Here is a 27470-nt window from a genome sequence, read left to right as displayed (position 1 = left end):
CACTTTCTTTATTACAAGGATTCAGAAATGGAAGCACAATCTCACACTGGGTCCACGGCCCACCTTCTAATTAATTAACACAATAAACGCTCAGGCTGCTTTCCGGACCTTCGTGTGAGAAGCCCAGGGCCAGCTTGGCCTGAGAAACGTACGACATCAGTAGCCGAAATGCATGCACCAGAGTCTGCCTTAGACAGAGCAAGTCACCTTTCACCCAGGCGTGGGCGACATCTCAGACTTATTCCCCGCTGCGTATTTTCAGTCCCTCTGCCGGCTTCCACACACCTAGCAAACACAACTGGAGTAAGGGAGCCTGCTGGGCCTGCCTGGACCAACGACAGAGGGCAAAGGCCTTAGGGGGCCGGGGTGGGGACCTCATCGCAGGTCACCGGCTGCTTCATCAATTTTGTTACCTTGCAGCAGATGGGAACCGCTACTTCTCAGGTGAATTCCTCAACGTGCAGTGGACGGGGCTTTATGAGTGAAGACGCAGAGTTCGGGGATGCTCAGGCCGTCACACACAGGACGCGGCAGGAACCAGAGGCTGGGACGCAGGCAGGGCCAGGGGGCAGCTGCTCCTCCTACAGGAGCTTCAGAAGAGCCGAGCTTTCCTTCAGAACAAGGGGTTTCTCTTTGACGAAAACATTTCCCTGAAAGGTTAGTTAAGTCCCAAGACGTGAGGTAAGGGAAAAATCAGCCTTGCTGGTGATACAGTGTTTCCACCAGGACACAGAGAACTCCTATTAAAAATTCTTTTTCTGCACAAAAAATCCACTGCAGCCACAAACCTGCCTCAGCCTTTGCTTCTGAGTGATGCCCTCTCTCACCAACGGCCGTCCCAGCCCCGCTGCTTGGATACAGGTTACTGTCTAGGCTTCTCTGCAGTGTCACCCCCATCACTGCCCCCTCCCCAATTGTTCCTGAGAATCACTGAGCACCAGCTCCAGTCCTCAGGACCCTCCTCCTCTGAGGATGCTCTCGAGAGTCTACGCAGCCCCCCTTGACTTGTGGCAGCGGCTGAATACGGCCAATTTCATTTGATTCCAGGCTGTGCTCCTGCTGGTCTTAGCTGGCGGGCTTCGACACAGTGAGCCTTAAAGTTAGAAAATATAGGCACCGAATGAGGCTGGATCACAAACACCAGCACAGGGACCAGGATAATATTCCAAGTGACAGATTAGAGGCTGACCGCAGAGCACTTGCCCCACCCATGTTTCTAGCCTATTTCAGTCCTGGTGTCACCAGATCATCTCATTTCTCGGGAGAAATCTGCTTTCTCCATTGAGGCAGACTGTGCACACGATGTGTAACCTCCTGCAACAAAGCATCTGACCACGTTGCATAGCAGCAGATGCTTCAAAAGGCAGAGCTGAGCGCACGAGAGAGCAAGGGAAATATTCAGGGGCAGAAATGTTAAAGACAGACGTGAAATACAGAGTCTGCTGCTGCTGCCTCTCTCGGGAGAGGCCAGTCTCTCTGGGCTTGGGTTGTAGTGGTCCCTCCGGGAGGAGTAGGGACTGAGGCCCCACATAAAGAGGGGATCCTCGAAGGATGACACGTGCAGTGAAAGCACTGCCTAGAATCACTGCCCATCAGCACAGTGTGGGCCTGAGACTGTGGCACGTTCTCTGCTGGAAACTGCACATCATGCAGAACTGAGGTCTGAAACGTTATTATGCACGTGGTCAGGAAACCCCTCAAGCTGAGAAACTCACATTAAAAAATGGTCTCAAGTCAGGGACCCCCTGGGCACCTGCCAGACGCACCTTCCCCTCAGTAAATCCTCAGCCAGAATTTTCAGAGTTCCAGTGAGATGGATCACAGTATAAACATTTAAAATTTACCAAGAAACAACCCACCATGTGCCTGTGTCAGCGGATGGAGCTGCCTCCCAAGAACTTTGGATAAAGGACAGTAAGAAAGAGGTGATACGGTAAGTCGCTTTACGATGTTCAAGGCGTGCAAGGAGGCACTAAACCACATAGAGAAAAGCACGCTATCAAAAGAGTCTAGGCAAATTAGAATTTCCTAAAGTAAAAATATGTATTGAATTTAAAACACGACGGAGGAGTTAATGAGCACACTGGACGTATCTGATGAGGGAATTAAGGAACAGTAATATGGCAGTGCTGTTACTGCCTGTAGTCAGCATACAGTGAGAAACATGAAACACAGATGAGAAGGCAGGAAGATAAAATGAGAAGGTCCCTTAATCAACTGATAGAAATACTACAGGAAGAGACTGGGATTCCAGAGAACATTGAGAAGGAAAGAAGCAACGTTTAAAGAGATTTGAGATTTTATCAGAACTAGTGAAAGATGTAAATTTGCAGATTCAGAAGCACATAATGCAGGTAATTCCACACCCATACATCTTAGAGTAAAACTACAAAAAATATGATCCTGACAAGAGGAAAATATATAGATTGTCTCTAGGAAAAAGGCAAACCAAGAGTAGATTTCTCAACAACAGCTATAGAAACCGTAAAAAAATCAAAAAGACCTCAGAGAAAGTGTGAAAACACTCTGGACCTAGAATTCAGTAACTAAACTATTCTTCACAAACGAGAACAAAATGCATTTGGCCAAAGACAGAATAAACCACCAACAGACCTTCACTGAAAAGGCTACTGAAGCATGTTCTCCAGACCAAAGGAAATTGACTGCAGAATGCAGAAATGAGGTGAAGACGTAAGGAAGGGAGAAATGTGATCAATCATTAATAAGCATTGGCTACAGAAGATGACAGCAGCCATGCAGCAATAATGATGAATTCTGGTGTCACAAAGTGAGAGGGAACAGAAATCCTGAACAATCATGCAAGGCATGAGGAGGATTCTAAGATCTTTATATCACTGAGGAGAAGGACGATGACAGCACTAACTCTAGTTTGTACATTAAGGAATGCACATTAAAATTTTAAGAGTCATACCTAGCAATATGAATAAAAAGTATACCTTTAAATAAGTTGAGGGAGAAAAAAAGAATAAACAGTTCACAAGAAACCAGAGACCCAGATTTATTTTAAAATGACAACTAATTGAAGTTGTGTGTGTGTGTGTGTGTGTGTGTGTGTATGCACGTGGGCACTGAATCGCTGAACCCCTCTGGGGCTGAATAAAACATGTCTGCAGCCCAGCTGGTCATAAATTCTGAGCAACTGGCATCTGTGCCAGGTGTTTCTGCAAAAATTACAGGGACCCAGGGACATCATACAGTAAAGTGATACTCCGGAGAGAGATTTACACCGCAAGCCTTTGGAATCCTTCATACATTTTATTTATGGTCTTTTTACGCCGTGTTACTTTCTTAAGTCACAATGAATGCATTCTGTTGTGGGACTTGGCATCCCTGCAATTGTGTTTTTATTTCTTATTGGCCTGGTGGCAATACTCTTTAAGTTAATCTTTAGGCTCCTTACTTCTACCTCTATTTATTTCCTTTTCCCTTCAATTCTCACAAGTATGCCAGAGCGTGCCTGTGGGTAGGTGGGGCTGGGAGCTGGAACAATCATGTCTTTTGTTTTTTTTAATCATTTTGAAGAACTGTATCTATTTAGCTTCCAATTCCTAGTCTTGTTTTAACATTTGTGTGCTCATTTGGTTTTTGTTTTTATTTTAAATTTCAATCTTTAACTTCTAGGCTTTCCTCTTAATTTTGTTGCCTCTATGGTTTTTGTTTGTTTTAACATTTATCTTCAATCTTTTTCATCTCGTTGACTTTTTTCTTCCTTGGAGAGTTAAGTTATCTGACAGTTAAATATCATTCCTAATTTTAACTTTCCACTTCCCCACTGTTAACCACTGGGTCACCTCTTAACCTCCTTCTCACCTCCCTAGTCTGTTTTATCCCCTCCTCTTCTCAGGCAGGTTTCTTTACTTCTTTACTGGCCTTTGCTTTTAGGCCCACACGTGCCTCAGGGAGACCCAGACCCTTCTCTCTAGTTATGCCTGAGCGGCCCCTTTGGGCCGCGGCTCTTACGAGAGATCACAGCTGGCTGACCTTCCTGATTAGGGCTTCCCGGATTTGCGGGAACATAGCACCTCCTGCCTAAGCCCCGCCCTTCTTGGCGCTGAGCTGCTTGCTTGGGATCCACGAGTTCTGGGCAAACCATCCACAGTGCGTCCTAGACCGGGAGGAGACAGACGGCCTGCAGGAGGCCAGCGCAGGCTGCTTCCCTCCTGGTGGAGAAGGCTGGCCTTGCTGTGGGTGCCCTGCTCACACCCGCCGGGGGCTCACTTTCTTTTCTCCGGCAGAGGGGTCCCCAGAAGTCAGAGGAGGGACCTGCCACCTCGCTGACACCTGTCCTGTGTGCTGAGCAGGTGCAGCGAGGGGCTTCCTCTGGGCTCCGTGGCCCCCTCCCCTGGGGCTCCCATGCTCACAGCCCTCCGACTGTGGCGAATTTGGGTTCCTGTTGGTGCAGAGGGCCAGGCTAGGAGCAGGCTTCATACAAAGGGGGCCCTAAGGCCTGAGCTCTGAACAGCATCTTTCAGAAAAGCCCAGGCTCTCAGCAGCCCGGGATAAACTGACCCTGCCTCTATTTGCTTCTCCCTCAGGAGCCACCGGAAAATAAGGATGAAGAATCAGGAAAAGTTCTTGCGTTCCTGGATTTGCAGATGCCGACGGCCCCTGTCCGTATGCCTGCGGCGCTCATCACGGCAAGCAGCAGAAGGTACCCTCTGGTCCAGGTGTCTGGTGGGCTGCGGAAGGAGTCAGTGGCCCAGGAGTGGCCTCAGCTCCATGGACCAGGTGCTATGACCTCCCCACACACTGGACCTGGTTGCCAGTGGGCTGACTCTTGACAATGAGCCGGGCGGGTCCGGGGAGAGCCGCTCCCTGGAAGTGAGGTCACCAGGCACCTTTGCTGCAGGCGGGGCCACGCCTGGAATGCTTTCTTCTCCAGCTATGACCTGTTGGGGCTTCTGTATCAGGACGTTTCCTGCCAGCCCTTAATGTTACACGACTTCAAGAAACTTGAATTCTGGGAAGTTTTAAGTTTGAGAATTTATTTCTTCAGCTTTCAGGGGAAAAACTGATGTTACACTAGGACGTTGGCCCCCTTAACCCTGGTGGCATTAGGGACAGCTGCTGTCACGCTCTCATGTCTCCGGGGACGTTGTTTCTCCTAAACCTGGCTCGGTTTCTGGACAACTTGACTTGTGACCCTGCATGTGTTTTTCTTTCCTGCGCCTTGGAAGCGCTGCTCCTCGGACACTGGGCATATTTGGGATAAAGGTGTAACTTTACCTCATCCCACGTGCCCTTGGTCTTACAAGTTGCCTGGATTAACAGACCCCACCCCGTGCCCCCAGCACGGCTGCATCACCTCGAAAGAATCCCCCCCCCCGGAGGTGATCCATCAGTGGAGCCTGGTGTGTCATGCTGAACAATGCGGGTAGATTGGGGCCAGGGCTGGACAGGTGGGACTAATCACACCCCCTCAGAGTCAGCATTGAGACTATGTCACAGCCCCTCTTTTATATCTGTCATCCTGGGACACATATTCTGGACCGATAGAAGAAGCCACCTCCTTTAGCCATGTTGTTTTAGACCCAGCCTCTGGTTCCCCCTGTGCCACAGCATTTAGCAGGAGGGAAACTTCGAATGACACGTCACCATCCACAGACGCCTAAAACCTGGCCTCAGGTGCTGCGGGTAAGGCCTGCCCTTACCTCCCATGTTGGGCCTTCGGATCTCCTGAGAAGCCCCAGCCCACTTTGCTCTCATGTCCAGACCTGCTCCCCTTAGGAGAACGCAGAGCCCTGCAAGTCGGCACATTGCCCCAGCCAGCTCAGGGAGGCGAAGGGCGACAGAACAGAATGGGTGGGGGCCCCCTGGGATCCCGCTGAACTCAACTTTTGTTAATGATGCTGCAGCACCGCCAAAAAACAACCCCCAGGGTGTGACATCCGGTCGCCTGCACTCCACCCGAATCCAGCTGGGAAGCTGAGTGAGGGGGCGGATCTGGGGCATGGCTGTGCAGGGACCAAGCTGGTCCTGCCCCCACCCCCCACCGTGGACCAGGAAGAGGCTTTCATGCCTCATCACCTCCAACTCCAGAAACAGCCCCCGACAGCCTCTTCTCCTCCAGGCCATCTCCTCGAGGCATCCCTGATGGCCCCCTCTCCTGCTCTGCCCCCACCCCAGGTCTCCCCACCCCCATTGCCAGGCCAACCTCCTCCGTCCAGCCCTTAAATGCTGGGTTTAAGTCTTTCCTCCCTGGTAATCTCCCTGTCGCCCCTGGTGCCAACTTCACCCACGTGCCACTGCCCACCAGACCCCCCAGAATCCCCACCAGGACCTCTCAAGAGCATCAGACTCAATGCACCCCAAGCCCTCTGCTGGCTCTCGTCCCACGTGTGTCCGTGGACAGCCACCACCTGTCCACCTGTACGAGCCCCAAACCTGGGAGCCTATTTTACCACCATCTGCTCCTCACTGAGTCAAAATCAAGTCACTGAGCCGTCCTGCGATTACGTCTCTGACCCAGGCCAGCCCCGCCACCTTCCAGCTCCTCCCATACCCATTCCTGGCCAGGGCAGCTGCTGGTGACACCCTGTGTAAGTCCCGCCAGAGACACCACTCCCGGATGCAGACCAAGGCCTGAGAGGCCCAGCACATGCCAACCCCTGTCTAATTCTCCACCTCAACTCCGACCACCCCCAGCTTTCCGTGCTCCAGCCCCACCGGCCGTTTTTCACTTCCTTGGAGTAAAAGTTACTCCTCACGAACTACAGGTTTCAAGTTTGGGTGTTGATCCACTCTGAAGAAAACTGCAAACTTAAGAATGTCCACGTTTCACAGTGGGAAAAATAAACGCCCAAGGACCAGCCCCCTAATAGCCTCACAGCCATAGGTGGGGACCGAGGGGCCAGGTGGAGACTGCTCAGCCCACAGGCGGTCTGCGTGGGTTTCCTCAGTTTGTCTCAGTTCCCTCTATTCTCTAGCTCCCTTCCATGGGCTTCCTTGAACATTTTTGTTTGTTTATGTGGTCCCTTTATACATGGCATCTTTATCTGACCCTTGGACTAGAAATGCCACAGCCTGTATTGCACTAAACAGGCTACCAGAGACCCACAGGCCAAGCATGTCTGCAGCAGGAGCTGCTTGGGCTGGAGGCCGGTCTCTTCTTTGCAAGGATCAGACCTGCTGAAAGGAAAAGTTCTTCAATCCTCTCAGCCAGGAACACAGGCGGCTGGACGCTGTCCTTGGTGCTGGACGCACGTCGCGGCCACGCGAGGAAGCCACATCCTCGTGAAGCCCACGCTCTACCTGAGGGTGGGAGGCAGACGTGAGTGACATGGGTGGGAGCCGTGGACAGGCTGGAGCAGGGCAGAGGGCCTGGGAGCGGGGTGGGGAGGCACCCAGGGGTGTGTGGGGGACACTGTGTGTTGCAGTGCATTGTTGCTTCCAGGAGGACTTTGCATCTCATCTCAGGAGCAGAAATAGACAAGCTGCGCATGAGCCTGGGCTATTTTTACCACTTGGACACCATGAGTCATGCTGCTCAGAGTGTCTCCCTCTTTGCACTGTTGCTGTGAGCTCTCAGCCAGCTCTGGACACCATGATAGGATTTGGGGCACTGACCTCTCTCCTGGTCCTGTCTCATTTTTTCCCTAATTTTTTTCTCTTCACCTCATTAGTATCACCTAGGGATGGGCTGGAGAGTTGGTAAATCAGTCTTGTTAACTGCCACGCATCCTTGTCACGCCCTGGGTGATCGATGCTACACATCAATTGTAGATTCCCAGCCATCAGTAGCCCTTCTTCCTTCAGGGAAGCCAGCCCCGCTCCATGGCCCGCGGGAAGGAGCAGCTCAGAGGAGGGGACAGTGTGGTTTGCTCACCAGCTTTGCTTCAAGGCCACAGAGTTTCTGAGACCCTGACCACGAATCTGGGGCAAAGGATGGTTCATGCATCTGGTATAAAGGGTCCTTGAAACTTGGAGCACAAGTGTGACATGCTTAATGCCCTGACGTCTGAATAAGCATGGAACAAGCTTTGTCAGAGTTAATTTAATAAACAGAGAAGACCTCAGTCAGAGTTTAAAGCAGAATAAATATAAGTACTGATAAAACTCTTGGAGGTGCTTTCCAGACACCCCAGAAGCATGTTTCTTTGTAATACGGTTGCTGGCACGCTCTTCTTACTTCTGTGACCTTTGATTTTTGTCACTTTTAATGGCCAAGGACAGCCCGGCAGGTCTTCACACCTTCCTGACCAAATGGTGCTGTACGTGGGGATGTACGTTTGATCTGGAAATGCAAGTTACATGTTCTTAAGAGATTCTGGATGGGATGTCCATGGATTGACGCTTTCTCTTAAAAGTCACTAAAATATCTGCCGAGGCCAGTGAATATTTGCTTCAAAGTCACATTCTTTCCCAGCTGGCTCTGCAGGAGAAGATTCCTTTGTGAGCATCCGGAGAGGTTCTGTCTCGTCCAGATTCACTGCCGTCTGTGCCTGGGAGATGATTCTTCCTGGGAGGCTGTGATGCTCTGTACATTGGCAGCGACATTATGCACAAGCAAGGCTGCTTCCCAAGGGGACACTGCCTCCCAGTGACACCCCAGCCCCTGCCCTCGCCGGCCTGGGACAGAGCTCACCTCGTGAGCAGGAGACAAGCACATCCTCCCAGGAGTGCCACCATCTCAGTGGGGCTGAGACTCCACATCTATGGCGATGCCCGAGGCTGCCGGGCAGGCTGGAAACAAGGACTGGAGTGTAAGCAGTTTATTTGGGAGGTGGTTCCAGAAACACCGGGCAGGTAGTGGGGAGTAAGGCAGGGGGCAGAGAGGAGCCAGGAAGCTGTGTGCTATTAAGCCGCTTCTGCTGCTGGCAGCTGGGCCCCATCCTGCAGGGGAGCCCAGGGACCATGCGGAACCCGCAGGCAGAGTTATCCCACCCGAGGGGCCTCTGCACACCAACCCCCATCCACCACTGGTCAAGGGTCACTTCCGGCCCTCGCTCCCCGGCCCTGGTGCAGGCTGAGGGGGCTTCCACTGCTGGACAGGAGCGGCGGGTAGAAAGTGGCAGGTGTTTTTTTGCTATAAGGAACTTGGGCTCCCAGAGGTGAGGGTGCAGAGGCATCTGCACACGAGACTCCTGGATGAGACCGCGAGGCCGTCTTGTTTACCTCCATGGGTACACTCGAAGCGTGATGGGTGATAACAGGGGGGCAAGGTGGGCCAGCCCCTCACAGTTGGTCTGTCCCCACCATCCTGTAAAGTGGGCGCTGTTATTGCCACCACCCCCTTCAGAAGAGGGAACTGAGGGGCACAGGCAGAAAGTCTGAGGGTCAGACAGCTGGTAAGTGCGAAGTGGACTTTGAACCCAGCCCATCTGGCCTCAGAGCCCCGTCTCCAACCTCTGCTCTGTGCAGCTCCCTGTTAGGAAGGCAGCTGGGCACAGAAACGGACACGGCTGGGCGGTTTACAGCCGCCTCAGGGCCTGGAACACACTTGAAGGCTGGACTCTGCATCACACAGACGACATCTTAGCTGTCACCCAGGGCCGGTGCCGAGGATGATGCAAAGTCAGCTAAGCTGCCATCAAAGTACCACAGACAGGGCGGCTTAAACAACAGACATTTATCCTCTCGCCGTTCTGGAGGCTGGAATCTGAGACCAAGGGGCCAGTATTTCCGGCAAGGCTCTCCGCCTAGTCTGCAACGGCCTCTTTCTCCCCGTGTCCTCCTCACACGGCCTTGCCTGGGTACCTGCACTGCAGAAGGGAGACCTCTCTCCTCCTCTTTTAAGGCTACTAATATTCCATCATGAGGGTTCATCTCACCCTAATCACCTCCCAAAGGCCTCACCTCCAAATACCATCACAGTCGAGGTTGGGATTTCGACCTATGAATTTTGGGGGACACAAACACTCAGCCCATAACACGATTAAATAATAATTTTGAGGCATTTTAGTATATTATCTATAAAAGCATATTCAAAGCAAAGCGCAGATAGTACTACATAAAGTATAAAACAGAATGTGTAATATACTTAAGTATATGAAATCTGCAAATATACTATGTACCTAGATCAGTAGATATATATACTTCTCTTCCGAAAAGCTCCAAATCATTCCAGATGTTTGCTAGCTTGAGGAAATCTCATTCTTTTTCAGTTTTTTAGTGGTTGTGTGGTAGAGTTGGTAAGCCATCTGTTTCTGCTTTCCGTTTTCTTCACTGATTAGAAAATGCTCCTGTGGGTCCCACTCGGGGGTCCTGAGCACATGTCCCGACTGGCAGCGGCAAATCACTAGTGTAATTTATTCCGCTTTGTGGGAAATGCATCACCCCCAGCAGCGGCTTCTAAGTAGAAATCCCACGTCCTCTGTCCTGTGCTCCTCCTGGGGCAGCACTGATGTTCAGATAGACATACTGATAAGAGTCAGCATCTTTAAAGCTGTGCTTATCCAAGCATCTCACGGAGCCAGACGGTGAAGTCGTGTGTGAAGCATGACGCCCCACAGGGCCTGGACACGGATGCCGCCTTGGATCTTAATGTCCTATAAAAATTCCATGTTTCTAAGAAAATATGAGCCAGCAATGAGATAGTAAATGATGAAAGTTGTATTAGTGCTACTTGGAAGAGAGAAAATTCTTTAGTAAGCCCATAAAAGCTGGATCTAGGGCAAAAAAAAAAAAAAAAAAAAACTCAAAAGGATTTTTCGGGGGTAGGGGATAAGGAGAAATTGAAAATTAGAAATAGATAAAAATTATATCACTCAAAAGAAAAAAAGAGTGAGGGCTTCCCTGGTGGCGCAGTGGTTAAGAATCCTCCTGCCAATGCAGGGGACATGGGTTCGAGCCCTGGTCCGGAAAGATCCCACATGCCGGGGAGCAACTAAGCCCGTGCGCCACAACTACTGGGCCTGTGCTCTAGAGCCCGCAAGCCACAACTACTGAGACCGTGCGCCACCACTACCGAAGCCTGCGCGCCTAGACCCTGTGCTCCGCAACAAGAGAAGCCACAGCAATGAGAATCCCACTCACTGCAACAAAGACCCAACACAACCAAAAAAAAAAAAAAAAAGAAAAATTAAAAATATGTAAACCACCTCATTAATAATTTTAATTAAAAAAAGAGTATTTAAAAAAATATTTTAAAATATCTTAAGTACAAAAGCAGACAGATCTTTTTTTCCTCGACTCTGTTGGGGGTATTTTAACTTAGTGTATGGGGACAAGATGTCATAGGTGGAAAAAAATCATCATTTTCACTGCAGATACGGTAAAGGAAGGAGTAAAACTAGTATTTACTTGCACTGTGCTGAGTTCTCTCACGTTCATTAACAGGGTGATCACCTCGCCGACCCCAGCATGGGACATGATGCCCACTTATGGAGGAGGAAGCAGATGGCCAGAGAAGCTGGTTACACACCTGGTCAGGAACAGAGGCAGAGTTTACACCCAGGTCTGTTGGAAGCCCACCCTCATTCCATCACATAAAATACCACACTTTTAGAATCAAGAAGAATAAAATGCATTTAACAGAAGAAGCTGAAATGTGCACACCAAAAACGATCAGACTCCATGAAAGGAATTACAGAACGAAGCAAAGGCAGAGGCATTTCATGTTCACAGACTGGAAACGGCGCTGTCGCGATGGCCACACTCCTCAGGTCAGCCTGTAGATTCCATGCAACCCCATCAACACAAAGCTGGGTTTTTGGCAGCAAGTGACAAGCTTACCCTAAAATGCACCCAGAAATGCAAGAGACAGGGTTCCTCTCCTGCTGCTTCTGCAGCATAGGTCAACCTAAAGGTTACTGAATATAAAATAGTAACAATCCCATTTATCGGGCAGTTACTGTTAGCCTAGGGGTTCATATACCTCACCAAGGTGATCTTGATCAATCCCCCCAAAAGTTTAGGATTACACAGAACTGCTCCTATTTCACGCCTGAAGAAAGCGAGGGCCAGGTTTTAGGATTTGGCCCTAGTTCTGCCTGAGTAAATCCCCACTGGATTGTCAGAAAGGAAGGTTCTCTACCGTGTTTCTTCCAACCTGATCGACACAGTCTGAGGCTGGGATTGTCCATGGGGTGAGTCTCACCCAAGCTGCCTCCTGGTCCCACCCCAGGTGACACCCAGGCTTGCTGCCCTCAGGGAACCAGTTAGCCGTGGGGAATGGAAAGATGTGGGCTCAGATTATAAACTGGGTTATGCCCAGGACATAAATGGAGGTGGGGGAAACAAAGGATGAGTGCTTTGTATCTCCCCAAAAGGAGGTGATGGGGAGGGGACCCCAAAAGGCGGTCAAGTAGCTGAGCTCCAGCAAGTTGGGCAGCAGGCGGGGGGTCTGAAGGACGTTTCCTGCTCACAGAGGCAGGCCTGTCATCTGAAGCATCTCAGAGGGACCCCCCTCCCTCTCCACAGGTCAAAGAGGTGAGTTGGCAAATCCCATCCTAGCAGGGGAGCTGCTAGGACCCGGATACACGGGTCCTTTGCCAGGTCAAATCCTTGTCTTAGTTTAAATTTATCCAGTGTAAGTGTAGTCAGTACGATGTCAATGACCACAGTCATAGTAGGTGCATGAGTGACTGTTCCAATAAATAGAAACTCTTTCTAACCGATAGGTGTTAGGTAGCAAATGAGAACTGGCATTTCTGGGACCTTGATCTGAGCAGTGTACACCATTCCTAACAGGGGCACCTACACAGACACAGAAACTTAGCACGCTGGGAGGGACCTCACACCTGCCCGTGGGATAAAGGGCATCTGTGGGTCCAGCTCGGAGGGGGAGGAGGGCTGCCATGTGCCCCCAGCCAGGGGCGTCAAGAAAGCCAGAACCACGTGGTACCATGCTGGGGTCCCCTCCCCAGCACGCGGGGGCTCCCCTGCACAGCCACTCTGGCCTTCTGTACAGCAGAGGGGCCAGCAACCAGAATGGGGCCCCTGGTCCTCCCCGTGGCCAGTCCTGGTAGCCCCTACCCTGCCCACTCCCTCCTGCCACCTGCAGGAACCGCTCACAAATGGGCGATGTCACACCTGCCACCGTCTCTCCACCGGTCACCTCTTATGTCACTGTTCTGTGGTTTCAGGGTCCACCCAGCTCCCCGGCTTCTCAAGCGCTTCCCTCCCTCCTCAGCATCCTCTCTCTGATACCTCCACTCACCTGCCGGAGCATCAGGCCTCCACCATTGCCCCCAGCACTGAGCTCCAACCCACGGACCTTGACATCTCTCACTGTCTGATCACCTCACACCCCAATCCCACAGTGTGATCTCTGATCCATCGCTACAATCCCACGCTCACACACACAATTCCCTTGACTGTGTGCTTTCTTGGCGAAGCCCCTGCCCCCCTCCAGCCTCCCTGACCCCACACCTGGTAAGTGAAGAGGGTGGTTGAGACCCTCCAGCCTTGGCCTCCATGGCCCGAGATCTCACAGAGCCGAGCCCACGGTGTCTGTTCCCCTTATTCCCCTTAGCTGGGCTGATCCTAAGTCTCCTTTCCAGACTCCACAAGCCAGGAGGACGCCTGGTCCTTTCTTCATCTTTCCTTTCTTGCCTCTCCCCTGGGTGGGCTCAGCCCGTCCTCAGGCTCAGTACCCGCCACATGCTGGTGGTGTCCACACTGGCACCCACCAGGCCCCCTCTGAGCGGGCGGCCGGCCCGGCACTCCCAGGGGGCCAAGCCCCCCAGTCCCGGAGCCTCGAGGCAGAGCCCGCCCTCCCTCCACCCCTGACCCAGCTCTGCACAGCTCGGAGTGCCCGCTGGGATTCAGGTCACTTCTGGGCCCTGGACACCAAGCAGTGAGCAAATAGGAGCCCTGCCTCGTGGGCATCCAAGGCCCTCAGCCACGTGGTCCTAGACCTGAGCCATCCTCCATTCGCCTCTTCCTGTCGTGACCCCGGCAGTCCAGTCCCTCCCAGGAGTCTCTGGCCATGGCCTGCCCGCCTGCTTCCCCTTCACGGACACAGCAGAGTCGGACCCCTCAGGAACCAGAGCCTCTCGCTACTGCTCCAACCACTTGCGAGGGTCCCGATGGACTCAGAACACAGCCTGGCCCTGGCCCCTCCGCCTGGAGAGGCCCTGCGGCCCCGCCTTTCCCTCAGCATGGCCGGCTCTCTGCGTGGGTCCATCAGGACTCGGCTGCCGGGCCCACACCATCTGAGCACGTCTTGTCTCGGCTGGATCCTTCCTGTCCTTAGGATCTCAGCCCTGAAGTCGTTCTCTTACAGACGCCAACCATGTCCACCACATAGATTGTTCCAATGGCCCGTCTGCCTGTCACGTGAGCCTGCTTCCTCCACAGTCTAGACTGCCTGCCTGTCCCCACACCACCCAGGGATGCACGTCCTGACAGCTGAGGCCACCTGAGGTCACTTACATCAGAGCCTGGCTCATAAAAACTCTCAGCTCTTGGCAGGATGAAAAACCAGTCTTTCTGGAAGGTTCCAGCCCACACCGTCCCAGGTGACTGATTCACATCCACGATCACGTCACACCTGAGCGTTTGCCTGAATCTGCTTGTTCGTGATTCACCACCAGACCAGCCACTGCTGGGCCCGAAAGGAGGCACTGGCTCTGCTCCGACCTGGACTCGCTGTGAGTGGGCATCGTGTCTCTGCTACGGGGCCCTGGCTTCACCCTGTCCGTGACCCCGGACTCAGAGGGGACCAGGACAGAGTGTCAGCTCAGCAGAAGTGACCAAGGAGGTCAGACCAACCGCAGCCCTGCATGGAGACTCTAGGGAAAGGCCGTCTGAAAACCTCCAGAGCTTATTTTAATATAAGAGATTACTGTTTCCAAAGGCTATTTGATTTGGGGGAAAATCCAGTTAAAATAAATCCACTTAAACCGGGAACCAACCTTCACGGCAGTGTGTGCACACGTGGGTTTCATGCCCCAAAGGGAACTCGTTGTAGGAAGTGAGTTCATTTAACCTTTAACAAGGTTTACAGATAATTATGAATGTGCGAATTCTCAGAGCAGGGATGATCGCGTGGTCAGGTTTGCTGGTGTAATTAATTCTTCCAACAAAACTGATTTCACAGCAACTGGAAAGAGGATGATTTTTGCAAAATAGTCAGGGTTTCCCTAACTTTTGTGAGGACACCTCTGTGCTTCCATAGCCTTGTGTTACAAAGGGCTCCACCTGCCCTCTCCTGGCACCTGTCCTCGACGGCCACCCTCGTCTGCATGGCAGTCAGGCCCTGAGGAAGTCCAGGACCGCCTGCACTGGGCCCCCTCTGCTGGGCCAGGGAGGCGGTCCGGGATCCCCTGGGATTTCTCTGCTCCCTAGCTCTGCCCCACAGAGGGTCCAAGTTTACAGAGTGTCCGGTGGGGCTGCTGACTTGGCATCTGCCTCCCCCTCCTCTGTGCCCACCGGGACCCCGGCTGCCCAGCTTCCCAGCATCACCTGGCCGCCCCGTGCATAGCCCACTCTCAGTTAAGACCCCATATGAGGCAGCGCCAGCCCCTGGGAGCTGGCCCGACTTCAGCTAACACCGCTGAGCGCTGCCCCCTCTCAGCTCAGGTAATCGTCAAGACAACACTGGGGGCAACTGGTGCCTCCTCTTCATTCATAGGGAGAACGAGGCACAGAGAGGTTGAATAACTTTGCCAAGGGCCAGGTGTAGGCCAGGGCTCAGACCCAGGCAGGCGGACCACGGAGTCCCCAGCACAGCCCCTTTGCACCACCACCTCCCTGCCACCGTCCCTCCAGCCCAGCCTCTCTCCATTTCCCAAAGGCCACAAGCAAACCCCATCCCGAGGGCTCATAGGCAAAGCATAACTGCTATTTTAGGTAAAATAACTCTATAAATAAAAATCAAGAAGCTGCAAAGACAAGCCTTATATAAACTCCTCCAGGAACGGTTCTCTTCCCCCCGTGTGGAAACAGACCAACCCACAGAAGGACCGAACACGGCAGAAGAAACCCCATCGCTTCCGCCTGCCACCGGACATCGCGGGAGCAGAACGGAAAGAATCCGCTTACCTAAAAGCCTGGGCCCCAGATTTGCCCACGTCCTCGCCCGACATGTGCTCTCAGGCTCCTGGCTGCCCACCTCCCACCTTGCTGCCCCTCTGCTGTTATCTGTGGGCACAGGGGCAGCGGACCCACCCCTGGGGACCACGTTCAGATCTGGCAGCTGGACGAATCGGGGGCTCCGGGGCACTAGAGGGAGGGCCACCTAGCGAAGAAGAAAGCATTCCACGAGGTGTCTTCACACAGTCCAGGCACGTGGCTGTGTCCCCAGAAATGTCCTCTGGCTTGCTGTCCCCCCAGGTGCCCCCAGGAGCAGCTCCTTCCAGAAGTGACGTTCATGGCGGCAGAGTCTACTGTTCAGGGTGTGAGTGTGTGTGTTTCTGTAAGTGGATATACCCATGTGTGTGTTGGTATGTATGTGAGTGTTGTCTCTGTGAATACGTCTGTGTGTGCGTGCGTATGTGTGAAGGAATGGGGAGGGAACGTGGCATTCGTCTGCCTACGATATTGTCTTCTAAGAGGAGCTGGATCTCCAGCTCTAGGTCAGGGCACCTGCAGGAGTCTCAGCCTCCACAGGCAGCTCCGACTTGCCAAAACCATGAACAGGGCTGAGTCACTGCAGGAGAAACGATGACTAACATGCAAAGGCTTTTTACACGTAACCCGGGGATCAAACGCTGGCCCTTTCGTCCCAGAGCCGGCAGCACCCTGGTGAGTCCCTGGCCAATGCAGGAGCCGTGCTTCTAGCTGAGAATCCTGGTGGAGAGTCTTCCTCCATATTTAACTCCTGTTCTGCAAACCCTCATATCTGGTCCCCTCAGCTGGTCGATAAGGCACCTGGGCCCAGGATACAGAGCCCTCAGCGACGGCCGACTCAGCGGGGATCCATCTCTCTAAGCAGAGTCAGTGTGTGCACGGGGTGGGCTCTCTGCACCCACGTCCACAGGTTGCAGCACAGAGGCCGCCGGGCCCCCCTCAGCTGGTCCCAGAGCCCGCGGGACGGTCTGGAGCCTGGATGATTATTGCCACCTTGCTCTGGTGCTCATCCATCTGGTCTACCTGTTCTCAACCCACTCCAGGCAGTGGAGCCACAATTAGGTCACCAAGGGACACGGAGAGCTGATGACGGGGAGGTCGCTTGGCAAGGCACTGTTTTGAGCACTTTGTGTGAGTGAAGAAGGTTCGATGTCTGCCCGGCTGCCAGGTCTGGTGCCGAGAAGGCAGCAGCTCACGTGGGGCAGCGTCCCCCGCAGGGGCCCAGGGCTTCCGGCTGAGTCACTTCGCACCTTTCCTCTCTGCAGGGGAGCGATGGCCTGCTGAACTCCCATCTGACGTTTGCTCAAGGGCTGCAGTGTTGAATTCAGTACAAACATATATTTTTATGTGGAGGTATTTTCAGCCCGCTTTTCTAGCCACACGTGTCAGTTATTACTTGCTATGTAACAAACACCCCCAAAGTTAGCAGGTTACAATGGCAGCTGTTTTATTTGCTCGCAATCTGCTGGGTCAGCAGGTGGGCGGAGCTCGGCTACTTGGCTCTTGGCTGGTCTGTCCTGGTGGTTACTCCTGAGGCTACAGTCACTGGGGCTCCACTGGGGCTGGGGAGCCCAGGACAGCCTCACCGGCATGGCTGGTGGCTCCTGGTAGCTGTTGGCTGGACCATGTGCTGACCTGGGCTCCTTCACAAGCCTGGCAAGGTCCAGAAGAACGAGTCCAGAAGAAGCCTGGGCTTCTCAGAACCAGCACATCACTCTCCCACTTCACTGTGTTGGTCAAAGTCAGGCAGGTGGCCAGGCCACATCTAAGGGTGGAGACATAGACTCCCCCTCCCGATGGGGGGTGGGGTGTCACTGCACAAATGGGGGGGTGGGGAGAGGAGAGGAACCTTGTCGCCCATGTTTGCAAACAAGCTACTGTACCTCCCACCGGGCAAGATATTATGGAAGGAAGGAGACAGGCATGATTCCTGCGTGTGCACACATGCATACATGGATACATGCACACTCTGTGTGTCTATACATGTGGACATGTATTCATGTGTTTATTATGCCCGCTGCCTGCCGAGAGGTGCGCTGGACCCTTTGTGAGACATTCTATCACTTTCTCTGAGAAAACAGCACTGGTCTGAATTTGGAAGTGGAGACAGCAGAGCACAAATGTAAGAGATGGCAGGATGGCCCGGACGGCCCCTCTGAGCCTGGGTCACAGCTACGACCCCTGCCACAGTCACCCCAGGAAACCCAGAGGCGCAGCAGTCGCCAGCTCTAGCAGTTGTTTCCTGCCTCTAAGTGTGTAAAGTAAAGGGACCCTAAGAACTTGGTTTTTAACAAATATTACATAAGACAAACTTTAAGCACGTTCTATTCCTTGACCCCAAATGCAGGCTATGCAAGTTTACGTAAGGTGCGTAAGCTGACAGGTAATTGTCGTCGGCAGGCTGGCATCTCCCACTAAGCAGCCGGGACCCTCCCTCGGCTCAGACCAGGGACAAGGGGTACCGTCCTCCTCTTCCACGCCCCCCCCCACCTCAGCCCTTCATTACCTGCCCGCCCAAAGTGCGACCTGGGACCAGCGGCATCCTCATCACTGCACACTTGTTAGAAATGCAGAGCTCAGGCTCCGACCCAGACCTGCTGAGCCCGGGTCCTAACGTCTGCAAATCCCCAGGTGTTTTGTGTGCATTAGACTTTGGCAAGCATGGCTTTAACAGGCGTTTCAGTAAGAAAAGCCAACTCAGCTGCTCCTTTAACATTATTAAACTCAATTTGTATTCTTTACGTTATTTGTGTATAAACCAATTTTCAACATCCCCTGGTGAACCTACTGTGCAGCCAACTTTGAGAAGCACCTGGACTTGGGCCGCTCAAAGTGAGGCAACATCAACATCTTGGTGCCTGGTGGGGACGCAGGGTCTCCTGCCCTTATCCGCTGTCCCAGAACCTGCATTTACCAGCCCCCAGGAGATGCGTGTGGTCACTCAAGCTGAGCGGCTCTGCCTGGCCTCAGTCCTGGCTGCTTGGCTCAAGTCCAAGGTTTGCCACCTCCCTTGTACCCACCTGCCTGCCATCCATCTCACACACACTATACACAACTTATCACCAGCAAACCACCGTGTTCGCTTGTGTTCACAAGTACACATGATCTGGTCTTCCTATCCCACCCCTATCCCTGTCAACTCCTCTCATTGACAGGGGGTCAACAGTCACTGGCTGAGTGGAGAACCCACCACAGGATATCATCTTTGCCCATCTTCACCTGGTGGCTGGAAAAGTTAAATCCTCCTCCTTACACCAGGCTTTCTTGTAACCAAGAGTGGTCACACACACAGCTCTGGCCAAAGAAGACTGCTGTGGGCAAATGTCTTCTGAGGGGCTCTGTCCACCTTTCCCACCTTTTGTCTTGATCTCAGATGTGATGTCCAGGGCTGCAGCAGCCTTCTGGGAACCAGGAGGTGGTAGAGATGTAGCCCTGACTCCACTGAGGTGCCGACTCAGCACCTCCCACCTCCAGGCTCGTATCATGTCAGAAAAATAACCCCCATAGTTCAGCTCCTGTGCCCCTGGTTTTCTGTCATTGTTGCTGTTTCAGTTCTAGGTTCATAGGTTAGAACCTGTGTTCTAACCTAGACTTAAACAGGCCTTTTTATTTTGCACATAAGTAAGGAAAAGAAGAAAATAAGAAGTGAAAAAGCAAAAAAGTTAGCTCCAAATCAGCTTTGCCACTGATTTCTATGTAAATCTGGAGAAGTTAATAGACCTGCGAGGACATGAAACTTCTCCCTTTTTTCCTCACCTGTCCCTTTTATCTCTTCAGTGAAAACACTGGAGAATGATGGAATTGAACAAAATTCCCAAGACCTAGAATTCACTCACGTAATAACTAATGTACACACGTATTGTGCAAAACTGGTGCTATTAACATATGCCCCAGTTTCTGACTATGGGCCTAAGATAGCATCACATTCTAGAATATACTTTTGAGAAACAATGTGACTTGTGACTCACACATAGTTGATGGGATGTGGCAGGAGTTACTCCTGAGGCTACATCAGAAGAGTCCACGTCAATTATTTGCTAGTAATTAGAACCTTAGTGCTCCAAATAATATAGGTTTATTTTTTATTGTGGTAAAAATACACAACATAAAATTTACCACATGGACTATCTTCAAGTGTACGGTTCAGTATTGTTAAGTGGATTCACATTGTTGTGAAACAGATCTCCAGAACTTCTTTCTTTTTTTAGGACTGAACCTCCCCACTTCCCCTACCTAAGTTCTCTCTCTACTTCATCCTTCATTTGCATTTTCATAGTAATTCCAAGAAAGAGGTGGGTAGGCATCTTCTCCATTTTACAGATGGGAAAGCACCGGAGTCGGGTGGCCTCACCTGCATCCCCTGGGCTCTTGAATGGCAGGCTTCTGGGTCGTCTGGTACCCAACCCACAGCTCATGCCCAGAGATGGGGTTCTCCTGAGCACCAGAAGCGGCCAAGCAATCCTTTCCACAGTTGTGTTTTTGTTTTATTGAGGTATAATTGACATATAACATTATGTTACTTTCAGGTGAGCAACAGATGATTCGTTATTTGTATATATTGTGAAATGATCACAATAGGTCTAACTAACATCTATCACGAGGCACAGTTACAACTTTTTTCCTGTGACGAGAACTTTTAAGATCTAGGCTCTTTCAAATATACAATACAGTATTGTTAACTTTAGTCACTATGCTGTACATTACAACCCATGACACTCATTTTGTAACTGGAATTTGTACCTCTTGACCCCCTTCACTCATTTTCCCCACCCCAGCCCTACCTGTCTGTGGCAACCACCAATCTCTTCTCTGTATCTATGAGTTCAGAGTTTGTGTTTTTTTCAGATTCCACATACAAGTGGGATCCTATGGTATTTATCTTTCTGTCTTATTTCACTTACCATAATGTCCTCAAGTTCCAGCCATGTTGTTGCAAATGGCAGGATTTCCTTCTTTTTTATGGCTGAATAGTATTCCATTGTGTATATATGTGTCTATTTCTATAGCTATATATATCACATCTTCTTTGTCCATTTATCAGTGCTACCATATCTTGGCTATTGTAAATAATGCTGCAGTGAATACGGGGTACATATATCTTTTTGAGTTAATGTTTTCATTTTCTTTGAATAAACCCAAAAGTGAAATTGCTGGATCATATGGTAGTTCTATTTTTTATGTTTTTAGGAATCTCCATACTGTTTTCCATAGCGACTGCACCAATTTACATTCCCACCAACAGTGCACGAGAGTTCCCTTTTCTCCACATCTTCAACAGCACCTGATTTATTGTCTTTTTGATAATAGCCATTATGACAGGTGTGAGGTGATATCTCATTGTGGTTTTGATTTGCATTTCCCTGATGATTTGTGAGTTGAGAACTTTTTCAGGTACTTGCTGGCCATCTGTATGTCTTCTTTGGAAAAATCTTTATTCAGACCCTCTGCTCATTTTTTAGAAAAACTTATTTATTTATTTATTTTTGGCTGCGTTGGGTCTTTGTTGCTGTGTGCGGGCTTTTTCTAGTTGCAGTGAGCAGGGGCTACTCTTCGTCATGGTCCGCGGGCTTCTCATTGCAGTGGCTTCTCTTGTTGTGGAGCGTGGGCCCTAGAGTGAGCAGGCTTCAGTAATTGTGACACGTGGGCTCAGTAGTTGTAGCTTGCAGGCTCTAGAGTGCAGGCTCAGTAGTTGTGGCATACAGGATTAGTTGCTCCACGGCATGTGGGATCTTCCCGGACCAGGGCTTGAACCCATGTCCCCTGCATTGGCAGGTGGATTCTTAACCACTGCACCACCAGGGAAGCCCCTGAGATCTTCTGCCCATTTTTAATAAGATTTTTTTTTGTTATTGAGTTGTATGAGTTATTTATATATTTTGGGGTTTTAACCCCTTATCAGACATATAATTTGCAAATATTTTTTCCCAGTGAGTAGGTTGGTTGCCTTTCATTTTGTTAATGGTTTGCTTTGCTGTGCAGAAGGTTTTTAGTTTGATGGAGTCTCACTTGTTTATTTTTGTTTTCGTTGCCTTTGCTTTTGGTGTCAAATCCAAAAAATCATTGCCAAGACCAATGTCATGGAGTTTACCACCTATGTTTTCTTCCAGGAGTTTTGTGGTTTTGGGTCTTACATTCAAATCTTTGATTCATTTTGAGTTAAGTTTTGTGTGTGGTGTAATATAGTGGTCCAGTTTCATTCTTTTGCATGTGACCATTTAGTTTTCCCAACACCACTGATTGAAAAGACTGTCCTTTCCCCCTTGCATTTTCTTGACTACTTTGTCATATGTTAATTGACCATATATGTATGGGTTTATTTCTGGACTTTTTATTCTGTCTCATCGATCTATGTGTCTGTTTTTATGCCGGTATCATACTGTTTTGATTACTATAGCTTTGTAATATAGTTTGAAGTCAAGAAACGTGATGCTTCCAGGACAGTTCAGCTGGTCAGAGTATGAGGAGGGTGAAAACTGTGGGCTCCTGCCAGGCTCACACATCCTGGCCAAGAGGGTGGGGAATACAAGGAGGTCAGGGTGGGGAAGAAGGATTCAGAGGAGAGAGAGGTGCAGGTCAGGACTGTACTCCCAAGATGTTTTCTAGGGCTGAGCTGAACTCCAGTGGAGACGGGGTACCTCTGATTTGTGCCCCCAAGAAACAACTTGAGTTCACCTGGACTTTACTCTCCAAGAAAGGCACCAGTTTAGTCTTAAGGAGAAAGGGAAGCAATGGGCAGAGTCTAACTCACTGAAATATGTTTTTGAAATATCTGAAGCTCTGAATACAAATTTCAGGAAGACCAGCATTTCTGGGCAGCATCTAAGGACATTTCTATCTTCTGGGGAAAGCCTTGTGCCCAGAGCGGGAAGGAGGTCTCACTGGGCAGCCTGCCATCCTGTTTAATATACCTGGATATTCTCTGTGCCATCCGGGGCCTGTGGCATTAGAGGAAACAGTTTCCCCTCTGACCGTGGTGTGTCGTGCAGGAGATTTCTATTCTCCTGGACAGCTGCAGGCACACATCCTCCCAGCTGGGCCACAGCTGGGCTTTCTGCTCACCCTGGGTCACTGTTTGGTGACCTGCATGGGCACTCTCCTCCCAGGAAACCACCACAAAGTACAGAAGGACAGATGACCCAGCTATGTTTGTCCCACTTCGCCTCCATCGTAGAATGGAACATCTGCATCTGCGTGTCTGCCCAGTGATGACACAGGACGGGCAGCTGTCCTGAGCTTCACACCAAGCGCAGTGCCAGGTTGGGGGTGGGCAAACGTGACCTTGAAACAAACACTAAACGAACAGATCCCTGAAGGGTCCACACACAGGGCCCTTCCTCTGGCAACATGAGGCTGCAGATCGGGCTGGGAACCCCTGAGTTTCACCCCATCAAGTCTGATCGGGACTCCAATCAAACGGGATGCTATACACATTTGCCACCATTATCCTCCCTTCCTGCCTGGGAGGGAGATGCAGTATGGGGCAAACAGGAGAAGCTCCTGTGGGTTTCCTGGAATAAGCACCGGAGAAGCTGCAGATGAGCTGTGAAAGCTTCAGTCCAGCCCTTCAGACTCAACTCCTCCAAGTTCATGAATTCGCCTCGTTTCACCTGGAAACTGGACAGGGGGGTCCCCTTGGTGCAGCCAGGCCAGTCCTGGGGTGAGGCACCAGCTCAGATGGGCACAGCAGCTCCACCTGAGAGAGGATGGAGAACTGGGCCACTGCCCAGGGAGGGGAAGCTGAGGACCGCGTCCCTGCAGGTGGGTCCAGACCCCAGGGTCCTGGAGCCCCTGCTACCCGCGGTGCAGGAGGGGCCCCTCTTGCCAGCTCTCAGCCTCCCTGGGCCCGGCCTCACTCATCTCTGATCCCACAGCCCCCGTTTCCATCGAAGAGCGGCCAGCTCCCCCGGCACCCAGGACCTACTGCGGCCATGAGGGCAGGAGCCCAAGGGACTCACCATCCCTGCCCTCCTGGCTGGTCAGGGCTCTGCCGTTGCCATGTCCATGGTCCAGAATCTCCCGGTCACCCCAAGAGCCCCTCTCCTCTTGTGCTCACCCACTCCTGAAGCAGGCCTACGTCACCCCCATGCTGCCCCCAGCCTCTGGCACGCACGCATCGACATGCCCACGGGCCCTCGCCCCAAGGATGGAGAGATGCCCACAGGTCTGGGGACACGTTTCCGAGAGGTCATATGCTCTCTCCTGGACGCTGAGCGGATAAGCCAAGAGCACGGATCCTGAGGTCAGGGTGGCTGCAGGAGCAGAGGCCGCACTCCCATTCTGCAGACGGAGCGGGGACACTCAAGGCTGGTGGGGAGATCTGGGCTGGAGGCGGGAGCGGTGCCCTGGGAAGGTCCTGGGGAAGGATCTGCTGGTGCCTCTCTGACAGCAGAGAGGGGAACAACCAAAGCTCCAATGAGGAAAAGCTGTTGGCCCCTTTCCTCCTCCTCCCCCACCCCATGTCCCAGCGCCCGAGCAGAACAGAAGAGCTGATGACAGATAGACCAGGGTCCCTCCCACCAGGCAGCGTTTCTCCAGCCCATAGTGGGACGTGGCTGCACTTCTACATTGGACGAGGTAATGGACTATCTGAAGGCGACCAGACACCTGTGTGGGAGCCCAGGGCCCTGGAACAGCTGGAACACAAGACGTGGGTGGCTCTATATGGGCCGCAGCTCGGGAGCCCAACCTCATCAAGGTCACCGGGAAGCCCTTTTGCTCGCACGTCTGGGAGCCTGGCTGCCGCAGTCCTGGGTACACAGAGCAGCCGGAGAAGGCAGAGCGGCTCCGAGTGGGGATGAGCTCAGAGCCAGCGGGATGCAGCCTGCGCCCACCGAGGAGCTTCTGAGTCCGGGGGCAAAGAGGTGAACAAGAAGCGGGGGCGGAGGTCCCTCCAAAGCGGCCACTTTCCTGATGGAGCGCGGGTGCTGGGTACGGGAGCACGTGAAAACCTCCCTGCGCGGGACCACGATCAAACACCTGTGGGCAGAGGGCACAGCCACGCGTTCACAGCTGCACTGCGGCCACTCGCCCAGCGGGCGGGTCTGTCCTGCACACACACAGAGACGACTAGAATCTGGGAAGAAACTCATGTCTGTGACCCAAGAGCCTGAAGTATGTGTTCTTCCTGGAAAGGGACTTGGCAAATCACTGCTCAAGTCCAGCAACAGGGAAGGAAAGGGCATTATTCTGCACAGTTTGAGTCCACAATACATTTTCCTCTATGGTTTTAGAACAGACTGTGATGTCCCCAAATACACCCAAATATCCCTATTCACAGGTAATGCACCTGTACCCTGAACATTCAGATTGGCAATCCTGCCAAGAATATTGTGCAGAGGACTCGACAAGTGGGGTTAAAGGGGACGACAGAAGGTCTGGGATGCGGTCACATCAGGGGCCCTCCTGTTCTGGGTCGCTCAGGAGGTACGTGCTGAGTCCAAAGGCTGTTAGGAGAGATACCGGCAAGAGTCTTGAGATCTCATTCTGAGCAAAGGGAACAAGGAAGTGGGCGCCCATGTGTCAGGTGGCACATTCCATCCACAGCTTTGAAAATAATAAGAGTGAAAGGCAGAGAATGAACTTAGAACTAACAGAAGGGATGACTTCCCTTTACTTAAAATTGGCTTTTAACAGAAATCCATCTTGGTGATGGAGTGGGGCTACGGCCCTGCATGGAGAACTGAGCCGGGTGTTCTGTGTCTCTGGGTTCAGTGTAGAAAAGCAAAGCCGTGAGGCAGTGAGCATGCTAGTTCATCCGCTCAGAGCCTGTGTTTTGAAGCTGCTTGTACGGAGGACACGAGGGGAGAGGAAGAGAGTAGGAGAGAGAAATGGGGATGGGGTCGTCTGCAGGCGAGAGGCCCTGGAAGGCGTTTCGGGGCTGGGCTGGGAAGGGTGGGCTTGCCCAGCACGGGGGCCTCTCCACCGTCTGCGTGCACACAGGGCACAGTCTGGAGCAGACGCCTGGCTCTTAAAACACATCTACCAATGCCTGAGCCACAGGCACGGGCCAGACCCTGTGCTCAGACGGTGTCTCAGACCCAGAGCACACGGCTGACCTGCCTCATTTCACCTTTCCTGCTGCCCCACAGGACACAGCACCCTTACCCCAACTGGAACGGATATGTTCCCTCTAAGGGAAACACTTGGGAAAGGGCCGAGGCGGAAATTTCAGATACTAAGGTTGGCTGCAGAAATGCACATACTTTATTTAAAGGCAATCTGAGACACTGCAGAAACAGAAGTATTGGTAGCAATCTTTGGTGGCATGACCTGGGCATCCGTGGAGTCCCTCTGATGCTAAACAGAGCCTAAGCCCAGCCCTCAGGGCTGTATTTCCCAGCCCTGACCTAGGACTTAATCGCGTTGTAATCCTCAAAAGCAAACCCTCTTATTTCAGACACTGCACAGCTGACAGCCCGTGGCACCAAGGTGGGAGGGCCAGGATCAGGAGAATCGGTTAAAAACTGCATCTTGTACCTGAGGCAGAACGGTAAGTTTACGTCACATGCTCGTTTTTCTGCTTCCCTGAGCAGGGGTGAAGCCTCAACATATTTGAGGTAAGACTATTTGTCTCCTTCAGAAGTATCTTTGGTTTAAAGTTGAGGCAATGGAATAAAACTTTTGTGTTTCTAATTGTCTGAAACGTTTGTTTGCTTTTTGGTTTTGTTTTGGACACTGACACTTCCCAACAGAAAAGATTAAGAAAGGAACAGATGGGAGGCACTTTTGAAAAGTGGTTACTCAATGAGGTCAAATGTTTGAGAAGTAATACATTTTAAAAATATGAATTTAGGGCTTCCCTGGTGGCGCAGTGGTTGGGAGTCCGCCTGCCGATGCAGGGGACGCGGGTTCATGCCCCGGTCCGGGAAGATCCCACATGCCGCGGAGCGGCTGGGCCCGTGAGCCATGGCCGCTGAGCCTGTGCGTCCGAAGCCTGTGCTCCGCAAGGCGAGAGGCCACAACAGTGAGAGGCCCGCGTACCGCAAAAAAAAAAAAAGAATTTAAACTAAGCAGGCCCTTCATGAAAGACTCAACCTGCAATCAATAAACACTCATGTTCTCTCCTTCAGAGTCACAGCCCCTAAACGTCACTATAGCATTATCAGGAACTATGTTTAAAAATGACTGTGATTAACGTAAGATCCAACTGGGAACTAAAAACTCAAAATGTTTTACACTGAATATTGATTTGAACCGCAAGAGCAAAACCTCCACCTCTCTGGAATAATGTTAATAGAACTCCTTGGTAAATTCTTTTATGCAAGCCAATATGCAGAGTTGTCCCCTGGGTTGATCTTTAGGAAGCAACTTTTATTTTTATTATTTTCTACACATGTATATTGTTTCCTGGTTGTGTTATTCTTAGTTCTAACAGTTCTCTGATTTGTTTTTGTTTTCCTTAAGTATTTTATTTCATTTTGTGCAATTTAATAGGTTATTTATCATAACACGGTTTAAGAGGACTCAGAATTTTGATCGAAACAATGTTTGTAACT

The 27470-nt window shown here is 51.5% G+C and overlaps 1 protein-coding gene across 8 annotated transcripts in view; it reads right to left on the bottom strand.

Annotated features, from left to right (window-relative positions):
* The window catches only part of SYNDIG1 (synapse differentiation inducing 1), a 117356-nt gene that overhangs the window by 84917 nt on the left and 4969 nt on the right, over positions 1-27470 (bottom strand). For 4 of the 8 annotated variants that reach the window (XM_060284406.1, XM_060284399.1, XM_060284404.1 and 1 more), the window contains exon 2: positions 11263-11383. The exons of 3 other annotated variants lie outside the window; for them this stretch is intronic. The gene's annotated coding sequence lies outside the window, so the exon portion shown is untranslated. Of the gene's footprint in view, positions 1-10034; positions 10528-11262; positions 11384-27470 lie in introns of all 8 variants that reach the window. One more of the 8 variants, XM_060284405.1, reaches the window with a different exon arrangement.

Source organism: Globicephala melas, chromosome 15 (assembly GCF_963455315.2).
Source record: "Globicephala melas chromosome 15, mGloMel1.2, whole genome shotgun sequence".
Classification (NCBI taxonomy): Eukaryota; Metazoa; Chordata; class Mammalia; order Artiodactyla; family Delphinidae; genus Globicephala; species Globicephala melas.
The sequence above is the reverse complement of the archived record's forward strand: the minus strand, read 5'-3'. Positions and strand labels throughout refer to the sequence as shown.